General features: G+C 44.2%; 1 long non-coding RNA gene across 2 annotated transcripts; it reads left to right on the forward strand.

The window, feature by feature from the left end:
• The first annotated feature begins 2,737 nt into the window (after positions 1–2,737).
• On the forward strand, positions 2,738–9,453 carry LOC122165366. 2 transcript variants are annotated; one of them, XR_006170456.1, is made up of 3 exons: positions 2,738–2,974; positions 3,117–6,225; positions 6,829–9,453. It is a non-coding gene; the product is annotated as an uncharacterized LOC122165366 (long non-coding RNA). The 2 variants fall into 2 exon arrangements; XR_006170455.1 differs by having other exon boundaries at positions 3,117–3,362; positions 6,110–9,443.
• Positions 9,454–10,239: the final 786 nt, after the last annotated feature.

Consider the following 10,239-nt stretch of genomic DNA (forward strand, 5'->3'; position numbering starts at 1 on the left):
ATTTCTCTTCTGCCAAGTGTTTCTAAAATAATCCTGACTTTACACAGCCCTGCTTTTATTCACAGCTTTCACAAGTGATGGCAAAATAGCTGACCCCATTTGTCAGATGAAGGAACTGAAGCATCAGATGCAAATGAAACTGAGGAGCAGGGCAGCAGGCAAAGCTGAACTGGGAACTGCATTTACCTTCTGAATCACAGTTTAGTGCCCTAGATATTTAGATGCTTATCTAGATCAAGCCTCTAATTAGGATGATTTGGCACAGTCCTCAAATAATTGTCCTGCTGCCTGCAGTACCTGTGCACACCGATAAGCTCAGCTGCACCAGTTTGTCACTTCACCATGAGAATTTCTGGGGCACTACAGACATCGTACAAAGGTTCCAGCACCAGACAGCCCTGCTGAGAACCCCTGGCAGACCCAGAGCCTCACTGCTTGGTAGCACCAAGGCGCACTGAAATTGGCTGTCAAATCAACACTTCCCACATGCTTTCCATTGTGCAAAAAGAAGGGAGAGAGGGGGAGGGAAGACTTAATTCAAAACAACAATGCATTAGCTGGAAATGATCTAATTCTGGTGTTCCAAACTGACTGTGCTCCATAAGAAAAAGTCAGATAGGATCTCCAGTCAGGAAAAGAGTTCAGTACTCACAAGAGACTAGCGTCAACCATCAAATACAGATAGGAGAAAAATGAACCATTATTAGCCTACAAACGTTTTACAATAAAGCCAAATAGGGAGGGATATTAGAAGAAAGTTAAACATTCATTGGTGTGATACAAAATTAAAAGTTTCATTCTGTATTAAATCTGACTTCTTCCTCCCCAGAAGCACTGCAGGACAGACTGCCTCCTTCCAGGCTCTGGGTGCTTTTCTTCCTGAGAAAGTCTAGCTCTGAAACACACACACCTGACAGGACTGATTCAGCAAGAGGTCCATGTTCCAGTCTGAGCCTGGCATATCAGAACTACAACATGACACAGGGCTGGTGCCAACAGCAAGCATCTCCATCTCCCTCTCCTGCAAATAAACAGCTCATAACACTGTGAAAATAATGTACGCTGAGTTCTGTCAATCTTCTGATTCCAGCGTTCAATTGCTTCCAATGATAATTTTTAAAGGAGAACTGGCTTGTTTCGTTCTTTGTTTTCCTGGCAAAAGACTTAAGCCTAACACTGATGAGGCAGGTGAGAGAGCTGAGAAATGGCCACGCTGCTCCTTCAAGAGTTATTCCTCTGATTCATCGGAGCTTTTTTCTTTCCCAAGTTGTCAAAACAAACACCACACCCACCTGATTTCCGAGTTCTGGGCAATTACGTTTAAAATTAGCAATCACCGTGTAGCTATTAATCATACGAGCCTTAGCCATTATTTTATCCATTTAGAAACAAGCGATACCCTCAAACACGGCGCGTTTAACACTTGGCAGCCATCTGTACCGAGCAGCCGTTGGGTTACAGCGAATGTAGGGCAGCCCTGCAGCCACCGAGCACATGAAGCCGGCCGGGCACACAGCGGAGGGCTCCTCCAGAGGGAAGGGAGCTTTACACACGAAGCACACTAGAAACAAGACGAAGAAAGCAGGCTGCAAACCCGCCGTCCTTCAGCCGGGACAATCCGCAGCCTCCGAAAGATTAAAGGTTAAAAGCTCCCCTAGGATGCAAGCCCCGATTTGCTAAAAGTGCTGTTTGGGAACATTAGCATCGCTGCCTTTAGGAACGGTTCGCCTTGTTTAAACTGGATGAACCACTCCGGGATTATCACCGAGCCTCCATTAGGATGACACACAAACAGAAGCCCTCGCAGAGCATAATTATTCCTTTCACCGCTCGCACAAACGCCAGATACACACTTTTCTCTCCCTCCTCCCCAGCGGACGCGCAGCTGCGCCCGGGGAGCGCCGCGATATCTCCGGGCGGGATCGGAGCCAACGCGGGGTTGTCACAGCGCCGACCGACCGACCGACCGACGGGGCCCCGCCGCCCCAAGAGCGGCCCTCCGCCCGGCCGAGCCTTCCGGCCGCGGGCACGGAGCCCCATCGTGGCCGCCGGCACCGGCGCTGCCCCCGTGCCCGGGAGGAGCCGGGCAGGACGGGGCACGGAGCGCGGAAAGGAAAAAAAGGCGCGGTGCCGCGCCGCACGTCCCGGACTCGGCCGCGCTCCCCAGCCCCGGTCCGGGCGCGCCGGCCGCGAGCGAGCGCCGCCTCGGCACGGCGGCCAGGTGCGGGGCCGCGGCCCCTCCGCCACTCACCGCCACCTCCGCCGCCTTCTTCGTCCATGTTGGGGCCGTGCGCGGCGCGCTCCGCGACGGCCGCGGCTCAGGGAGGCCCCGGGCTCAGCTCCTCCCGCCGCTCTCTTCCTCCTTCGCCGCCGCCGCGCTCCCCGGCCCCGGCCCTCCCCACCCGGCGCCGCCTCACCCCGGCGGCGGCCGCCGGCTCGGCCCAGCCGCCCGCCCCTCTCATGTGACCCGCGGAGGGGCGGGGGGGAGGCAGGGCCCGGCCGGATCCGTGCCGCCGCCGTCGCGAGGTCGGCTGTCCTCGCCGTGCTCTCTCCTCCCCTCGGGGGGCGGCCGTGCCCGGGCTGCGGGGAGCCTTCCGGCCGCCGTCTGCTTTTGGGCTTCCCGGCGCGGCCTGGCGGCGCTCGGCGCCCCGCACAAGTCGGGCAGGGAGCGGGAGGAGCTCGAGCCGCCGGCAGCTAGCTGAGAGAGGGGCTGGGAGGGGGTGGGGGAGCCGGCTGGGCGAGCCGGGGAACGTCCGTAGAGCCGCCGGGACTTCGAAGGTGTCCCAAAGGGAAAAAAGAGGTGGGGGTGACAGAAGGGTGAGGGACAGGAGCTGAGCTGGTGCCATATTGTGAGAGGGTCGAGTTGGGTATCTGAGTTGGGTGGTCCTGTGTTGGGCCAGGAGCTGGACTCGATGATTCTTACGGGTTCCTTCCAACTCAGAATATTCTATGAATCTACAACAGAGAAAGACACGTAAGTAATGCAAAATACTGAAAATTCAACAGTTTGCTCAAATTAATAGTTACAATGAAGAAATTTAATTCATCACAAGTTTGTCTGATTTGAGTGTCCAAAAAGGAGCCTGGAGCTCACGGTGTTCATGTTTTCTCTGCAGCCTTGCTTGCCCCTGGCTCTTGGGTCAGGTGCTGGAGAGCTGCTGGGTGCTTTTCCCGCAGTGGCTGTGAAGTTTTGTGTGTCAATGGAGCTCCTCGTACACAGTGCGGGATTTTGCACAGAGTGTAAGGCCGGTTTTGGTAAGGAAAAGAATTTGCCTGCTTACAGTCATGGGACTTGAAATACTGGTGGGATTTCTTAAGTCCTTGCTAAGATGGGCAGTATGACACCACTGCAGCCAAAGCAGGTAAGCAGAAGTGTGCTGGCACCAACCACTCTTCCTTCCTTCCCAGGAACCACCCCACATTATTTTTTAAAACCTTTAGTGGTAAAATTTTATTCAGAAAGGAAACGTGGGGAGGAAGGGGTCAGCCAACAGGAAGGTATCAGGGTTTTCATTTTCCTGTTACGGGCTGGCATGGCACAGTGTGTGTAGTGGGGGCTGTCAGCAGCGCTCACCTCCTGACACCACTGCTCACTGTTGTGCTCTGAATGCAGAGCTTTGGTTCTGACAGCTGCTGTGGTGATCAGGTGTCCCTCAGCAAGAAATCATAAGCATCACAACCTCTAAAATGCTCCCACACTCTCCTCTAGGTTTAATCACCGTATGAAAAGGAGGTGATTACATAAAGCAGCACAGCCTTGGTAAGAGATGTATTTTCCAACTACGTAAAGTGCAATTAAGGATGACTTCAAAATCAGTTTGAATGCAGATGAGTTGATGGTGGGTTCTGAATGTTTTTGCCCACTGAGCAAACTCTTAATTTACGTTAGAAGGGAATCTGGTTCGTGAGAAAAATCCTGGTGTTATGTTTCATCGCAGATGTTTTCATTAAATCTGTGTTTTTTTATGCATTTGTGTAAGATATACTCCATTCTTTTCCTGCTTTCATTTAGCAGTGTCATTTTTAATCTTCCAATATTTAAATATAACTTTTGATACAAGAAAAAATCTACTGCAAAGTAAAAGCCCAATCATTACTAGCAGAAAAGAGTGAGCTGTGGAGAACAGTCTCTCTTCCACCAATTCAGTGGCAGAATTCCTGCTGGCTTCAGTGGAAACAAGACTGGGTTTTAAAATAAAATAAATGAATGAATGACAAAGATAAAAACAATGTGTGATCCAAGCAAGGAAAAGAGACTGTCCTAATTTTAAGTGGTCAGTTGGGATATTTTATATAAATGTCATGCTGAAATCAGACAAACTTGTGATGAATAAAATTTTGCATTATAACTCAATTATTAATTTGAGCAAACAGTTGAATTTTCAATATTTTGCATTACTGATGTAGCTTTCTCTGTTGTGGGTTTGAAATATATCTTGAGGAAAGTCTGTTACCTTCAGTCCCATGATAGTAGGATGACTTAACCTTACAAAATACAGAAGAGCACTAAAATTGTAGTGCCTTCTTCATGGCTGTGTGTCTCTGCAATGGTGGCACACAGTCCTCAGAACTTCATTTTTTTCCTGCATATTGTATATTCTGCAAAGACACTTTTTTGTGCATGAGCCTGATCCTTCATGTGTTCTAGGTGTAAAACTTAGTTCTGCGTGCAGGGTTCTTACCAAGCAAAGCTGTTTAATCCTTAGGTGAGATATGTGATATAAATTTTAGAGATCTAAATTTTCATTAACCATCTCATTTTCCCATGTACTGCTTAAATCTGTCATGTGTGGCTGCAGAGCTAACCAGGGCAGGAAGAGATTTTGTGAAAAAGTCAACTAAAGAATGACAGCCACGGTTCTGCACTGTAACCATGGCAGTTCTACCATGGGAGAACTATTCTTTAGTTCATGGAATTGCATAATAACAATACCACTGTAATTAATACTGGGCACTTTCCTGCCAACAGAGGGACAGGTGCCAGATAGCAAAAAAGGTTATAATCTCAACAAAATTTAGGGTATGCTCCAATAAACTGTTTCTTACATGAATAATTCCCTCACATCTACTTTGTTTTCTGGAACTTTGATCGCTTTTCCATTTTGAAACACATATGAATTTTATTTGTCTCTCTGTTAGACTTTCAATCAGAAGGTTTTTGGAAGATGATTTGATCTTTTTTTTCTTTCTTGCTGTCCTTTTTGTAGTCATAGCTGGTTTTACAGGAGGTGTTTTGCCAGGTCTGTGTCACAAGTCTCGCCTTTTGTGCTGGAAGAAGTTCATAGTCTGTCATTTCTGCAAATAAGAGTCTCATAGTTGGTCTGTTTAAATTATCTTTAGGGGGAAATTGGGCGTTCTTCAGAACCGACTGCTGGCAGGGTTGATTCCCTTATGATAAGTGTGGTTATATGCCAGATTTTTAGGTGATGTGCTTGGTCTTTATTTTTCTCTTTGAGACAGCTTAGTGTCTGTTTTGATTAAGTTTGCATAAGAGGTAATTTATCATGTCGTGTTTCGTTTTAAAGGGTCAGGAGCACATCTGTTACGACATTTGTCGTAACACAGAAGATGGGTGAAGACAACTGAGTGCCTTACATCATGTTTTAGTGGTCTGAGGAGCTCATTAAATCTTGAGTCATTTCTATGGATTGCAATTTAAACCAGCTTGCAAGCCATAGTGAATGAAAATCACTTCCCACCCAACCCCCTTTATATACATACTTCTAATAATTGAAGAATGTAGGAGCCAAAAAGCCCTGTTGGTTCTCACATCCTTTCCTCAGCAAGAGAGAACTGCCTTTTATTCTGGATTGCTTTTTATCAGTCAATGGAAATACTGAAAAAGATCCTCATTATTTATCTGGAATTTACTTGTAGAGAGGAATAAGGTTAATCTTACCGTGATAAGTTTCCCGCTGTAAATATTTCAGTGACGTAAAATTCCATTTTGTGATGAGAGATGTTGTAAACTTTTCATTTCTAACCAAAAGCAATGGCTATGATGGTGTCCTTTACATGGGCAGCAGTAGGAAGCTAAATACAAGTAAAATTGTATTATGAGGCTTAAACTTAACCACTCTGATATTTTTTTTTTTTTTTTTTTTTCCAGAACAGAAAGAAATAAAGTGACTGTCACTGTGGCATCAGGCTGGATGTCAGTATCCCATACAGGCCTGGGATTTTGAAAGCCCCAGTTAATCTTGCTTTGGGAGCTGCAGCCCAACTGTAAGCCATACGTGAGACCCGCTGTAGCTGTATACATACGGCAGCAGCTGAGGGATTTATTGTGGTGATGTTGGTAACAAAGGAGGCCCACGCGGCTCCTTCCTCCGTGGTGTATCAGGGCTGCCATCCCTCGGTCTGTATGGCAGCCAGAGCCACAGGCTGGGCTCGCTGTGTTCGCTGACGGCATGCGGTGCCAGAGGGGTCGGACGGGTGCTCTTGATTCACCACTGAGCTGATGTCTGAATGCAGTTGCGTATCTCCACATGAGCTGGCTCAGATCTGTCTGCTGGCAAGTCAGCCGTGCGCAGATCTGGATTTAATAAACGTGTGACCATAAATTCAGCTAGGAGTAGGAACTGTCAGCTAATGGTTGTGACTTTCAGTGTCCTCTCTGCTGTAAAGCCGTGCTGTGAATGAGAGTGCTCTCTAAAACAATTGTTCAGTGGCACAATTACACTTTGGTAGACTGTGATGCACAGATGGTGCAGGAAGAAGAGAGGCAGAGTGGTGGTAACTACTTTGTCAGTGGGAACATCCCTGTGTATTCCTCACTTTATCCTGAACCGGATTTTCTCCATCTTCTTTTTGATCCCTCAAACTCAGCCCTTCTGAAACTGTCTGGAGGCCGACTAAGCTTGTCAATATGTGATCTGTACAACGGTGGTACATTGATCCGGAACAAACACAAGCATATAATTGCATTCTGGACAAGATCAGCCAGTGCTGAGTGACAGTGTTTACACCAGGCTTTATCCTGGCTTTACAGTGGCAGCAGAAAGATAAATGATACCAACTCGGATGTAAAATCATCAGCGTAAAACCACTCTTTACTCTTCGCTTTGTTTTGTTTCTAAAAAAGTGGTTGGGTTGAATTTCTAAGAATTCTGTGCCTCGTGGCTATCCAAAAATGGCATTTACTGTATCATGAAATTGCAGTTGCATGTTGGTGAGGGTATGCCTTCAGCTCCTCTGGTATGTTATTTTTAAGTACATAGCTGCTGTTGAGTCTAGATGCAGAGGGGTAGTGATTCCTTGCTAAAAGGCTATGTGTAATATTTTAAATTTTTACTGTCTCTAAATAGAAGAAAATGTTAAGCAAGGGAAAGTCAAGCACTAAAGCAAAGAATTTGTCCAATAAAATGGAAGAGACAGGTCAAAATAATTCCTGACGTAAGTCAATTTATCTCATGCAATTACATGAAGGATGAATTTGCTACTTTACACCTCTGGGGCCAGAAAAGGATTTCTGTGATCTCAGCCTGCACAGTTTAAAATAATTGTGGGTAAGAAACAAAATTGCAATTTAACCTGACAGAACTGCACCCACTGTTTTTAGTGTATTGCCATATCCATAAAAGAACAGCAGGTCTAAAGAACAACAAAAAGGGCTTCCTAAAAAGATGAACACATGATGATTTGCAGCTAACATCCTCCATAACAGTATTTTTGAGGGAAAAAGGATTTCACGACAGCCTGTTAGAAATGGTCAGTGACATCAGGATAGCTTCCCTTTCTTGTAATGCCAAAAGCTTTTCTCTGTTTGCTGCATTGCATTTTTAGTTTTTTTCCTCCATTCTCATCCTTCTGCCCTGACCAGCTCCAATTCAGTCATCCTTTCCCTCAAGTTCCTTTCAGTCCCGCTGTGTCTGCAGGGATCTCTGGTCTCAGCGTGGCTCTCCTTCCTGCTGTTTCCAAGCAGAAACATTCAACCACTTTGGATCGTGAAAGCAGAGACATCTGGCCTTTGCCCTAATTTATTTTCAGATTTAAAATTTTAATATGCTTAAATTTGAGATGCTTTAAAGCCGAGCACTTTCGCTGTGAGAACTCAGCCTCCTCGTGTCAATCTGTAGTGCTATGCTCAGAGATTATTTTAGTTTTAAAGCCTTATTATGAAACATCAACCTCTGCCTCCCCATCCCACTCCCAAAGCCAGGAAATACTTCTAATACCAATATGTTTCGTTCTTTTAATAGTGTAAAGTAAAAATAACCCTCTAGTGCATTAGTGCAATGAAACTGAAGCCAGCAATCTGTCGTTTTTATCCTTACTAACATGCAACTGTCAGTTTTAATATGTTGGAAAGGATCTGTACGTACATGTACATAAAAGATGTGAAAATAGAAAGGCATTTATTGAAAGCAGACAAAATCAGGAAGATTATAAAATAGTAAGAGGAAGTGACCTCAGATATAAAAACTGCTTTGTGCAGCAGAATTTACCGCTAGGAGCTGAGGCTGGCAAGTTGCCATACTTTAGATTAAATAAGCTGTGTAATGTAAAAAAGTGTCAATGTAGTGTTCAGATCCACTAAATGCATTTGCAAAACTAACGTTGCAGAAAGCAATTAAACTTTTTTAAGTTTCTTTAATTTGCTTGTTTGCTTTGTTGTTTTTTTCTTTGTGTGTCTTTAAAAGCCTGATTATGTATTCAAATACCAGAAATGTCAGCTGTACAGAGCTGGATCTCTAAGAATATCTGCATCAGGTGTAGCAATCGACAGGATACAGCAAATTGCAGACACCAAATTAAGCATATTCTCTTGTTTAAATACCTACTGCACAGTTCACAGAGCTACTCAGGTAGACTGCGTGCTGCTGAATGTTTTCAAACTGGATAAGGACTATGTTTTTCATGCAGGATATCTTCTCCATTTCCTGATAGGTTTGTGGAGTAAAGATCCAGAGCTATAGGAAATAAAGGACACATACTTGAAAGACTTCTCACATAAATGTTTTTAAAACTTGCTGAAAACACTGCAAAAATCCCAGAATTAGCTATTGTACCAGCTGAGAATAAATGCTCTTTCTTCTACACCGGTATGTTTTCCTCTGTGGCTTGGCAAGGCCTGCTTTCTGATCTTCCTGCTAGAAGAGAAGCCATTTCAGTAGATGATGGATAATGAGCCCAGCTAAGTTCTCATGACTAACAAAACCATGCCCTCTGTTCCCATCTGTAAGGTTTTTCCAGAGCTCAGCAAGTAGGGAGGACACCAAACCTGAAAAACTAGCCAGCAGATAACTACATTTAAACAGATAGTTTTCTCAACATCTTCATCAGATTTACAAGACAGATAGACTGTTACCTGAGTACGATGTGTATCCTCAAATCCAGTCTCTCAGCAAAAGCCATCTGTAATTTGTTGAGAAGAGGTATTGTCTCCTTCATACATTAAATCATTCATTCCATGAAGTGTTTTGGGGCATTTCTTGTATCTAAATCTTCACTATATTAACTGCTCCTGTGGAATTTCAGATTTACTCTTTATGAGGAACAGAAGCTTTGCAGTTCTTTCCCTAAGTGCTGTTTTTATCTCTAAATGGCCTCAAGTTTCTGCATGAGTTGTACAAATCTTTCTTATAAATCTCATATTTCATTCTACTTTAGTAAAGCTGAGATATATAGATATGAGTTAAAAGAAGATAAATTCTTTGTATTCTTCCACTAAAATTAATAAAGTGCCATCTTGAAGTTCTTAGGTAACAAAATTGAGTTTATTAGATTATGAAACTGCAGATTATGGTGAATAAATGCAGGTAAAACATTTTTCTCAGAAATCTAAACTTACAATTAAAGAAAGTTGACCATAGACAATAGGAACAAGTAAAGCAGTAACTTTATCACAGTGGGATTTCAAAGATCCATAGTAATTCCACAGTAATGCAACATGAAAAAAAGGTATGTTTTCATTGTCCTTCATGTAGCATTTAGAAATGTGTTTCCATTTGTTGCTACTGGACATTTTATCTCTTACAGAAAGCACTTAGGGCTCAAGCAGGAATACATACTTGAGCTAGAAAAGCAAAACTATTCATGCATGAATATATTTATATGAAAATATGTACTGTAATATACATGCAGTCAAAAAACTAGTGTCATATTTTATGCTAATGAAACAGTCTTTTATCTCTAGATCACAGAATTAGAGGCATCTTGGTTGTATAATGAGCATAAGACTCCAACTGAGTCTACAAAGCCAGCACGGATGTCCTGCCTTGTTTTCAGCCTGGTTGT

This window comes from Centrocercus urophasianus, unplaced genomic scaffold (genome assembly GCF_019232065.1).
Source record: "Centrocercus urophasianus isolate 14NV4802_14NV808 unplaced genomic scaffold, USGS_Curo_1.0 seq_29, whole genome shotgun sequence".
In the NCBI taxonomy this organism is placed as follows: domain Eukaryota; kingdom Metazoa; phylum Chordata; class Aves; order Galliformes; family Phasianidae; genus Centrocercus; species Centrocercus urophasianus.